Genomic DNA, 1,845 nt, shown 5'->3' with positions numbered 1-1,845 from the left:
TTTCAGCATTTTTTTCCTTTATTTTTTTGTAATTGCGTGGGTTGTTTGTTTTCAGTTACTTATTTATTTAATTTTAATTGTGTGGCTTGCGTCTTTAAATTCTTAGATGACAAATGGTTAGGACGTTATTTTAGATACATATGTTTAGGACGGTAATTAGAATTAAATCACAATCATTAATCGGTTCACTTTCGCATTATTAAAAGAAGCAGAAAAATAAAGTTGTTGCCCTCCCTGTGTTCGACCCGTAGCTACACTGATCTATACGCTTGTGGTTACATTTTAAAATCTCAAACACATTTTTGGCGCCGTTGCCGGGGAGATAGTTCCATGTTATTTTTCACTTTCTTTTGGTAAATCGGAGTGCTTTGTTTGCTTTGTTTTGTTTTTCCTTTTCTTTTACTAAATTCCTGAGAAGAGCAACTTGCAATAATAGTTGTATCGATGGAGGTTGTCATGCCTCACAGTATGATAAAGACAGGTTTTGCCCTGTAGCAGTACCTCAGGAATTGACCTGAGCAACCCCGAATCCCTACCGGTAAGCTTCCAAAAAGTAAAAAAAAATTCAAAAAATAATCAAAAAATCATAAAAAAAAATTTGCTGTCTATTCTTTTGTGCTTGTCTTACACTAGTTGTGAGTAGTTTTCTGTTACATGAGTGTTAGGTGGGTACGTAATACTAAGAATCGGTTAGAAAGAAGAGATCCAACAAGTAGTGACTATATACGTAAGCTCTCTTTAAAACCCTTCAATATGGGAGACCAACAGCAAAACCCTCCACTAAATCTTTGAAAGATAGGTTCTACCTTGCTAGAACGGCCCAACCTTCCTGCATAGTTCTACCACAAGCCCAGGGTAATAATTTTGAACTCAAATCTCAATACATCACTATGTTGCCCCACTTCCATGGGTTGACCTCTGAGGATGCATACCTATTTCTAAGGGAATTTGAAAAGGTATGTGTTCTAATTAAGATCCAACAGCTTTTTGATGATGCTGTTAAGTTTAGGTTTATCACTTTTGCATTGAAAGACCAAGCTAAGAAGTGGTTGTATGGGTTACCCACAAATTCCATAACCTCATGGGAATAGTTCACAGTTGTTTTCCTTAAGAAGTTTTTCCCAACTCATAAGACCAATAAACTTAGAAGTGATATCCTTCAGTTTAGGAAAAAGCCTAGTGAGTCCTTTTCCAAACTTATGGAGAGATTCAAAGATCTACTCCAAGAATGCCCTCACCATTGCCTAGACTTATGACATTTATGTCAAATAACTTATGAGGGTATTGATTACCCAACTAAACAAATGATACAGTCTATGTGCCTTGAGGGATTCACATCCTTTACAAATGAAGGAAAGGCATGGGAATTCTTACTTGACTTAGTTGACAAAACCCGTGAGTGGAAATCAACCTAAGAGAGTGAAAGAACCATAGGAGGGAAAGGATATTTTGTGGATGGGATAGTAGCCAAGGAAGCCCATTTTGATAGCCTAATCAAGAGGATTGAGGCTATTGTTCCTAGAGAGCCATCATCAGTCAATTTGGTTAAGATTTGTGCTTGGTGCCAGTCCCCTGGATATGTCATAGAATAATGCCCCAACACCTCTGGGGGCACTTCTAATGATAGTGGTAATGCCTTATACTAAAGTAATCCATATAGTAACACCTACAATCCATGATGGAGAAATCACCCGAATTTCTCTTGGAATCAGGGCAACCAAGCAGGGCCTTCCAATTTTCATAATCAAGGTCAACCTGGACCCCAAAGGCCTCCCTTTGCACAACAATCTTTTTTCCAAAATACTTTTCCTAGGTCAAATGTAGGACCTCAGGCTAGTTTTCCTA

General features: G+C 37.8%; 1 non-coding gene across 1 annotated transcript; it reads right to left on the bottom strand.

Annotated features, from left to right (window-relative positions):
- Positions 1-1,139: 1,139 nt before the first annotated feature.
- LOC122066048 lies at positions 1,140-1,246 on the bottom strand. The gene has a single exon (XR_006136211.1). It is a non-coding gene; the product is annotated as a small nucleolar RNA R71 (small nucleolar RNA).
- Between the last annotated feature and the right edge of the window lie 599 nt (positions 1,247-1,845).

Source organism: Macadamia integrifolia, unplaced genomic scaffold, assembly GCF_013358625.1.
Source record: "Macadamia integrifolia cultivar HAES 741 unplaced genomic scaffold, SCU_Mint_v3 scaffold22, whole genome shotgun sequence".
NCBI classification, from domain to species: Eukaryota; Viridiplantae; Streptophyta; class Magnoliopsida; order Proteales; family Proteaceae; genus Macadamia; species Macadamia integrifolia.
The sequence above is the reverse complement of the archived record's forward strand: the minus strand, read 5'-3'. Positions and strand labels throughout refer to the sequence as shown.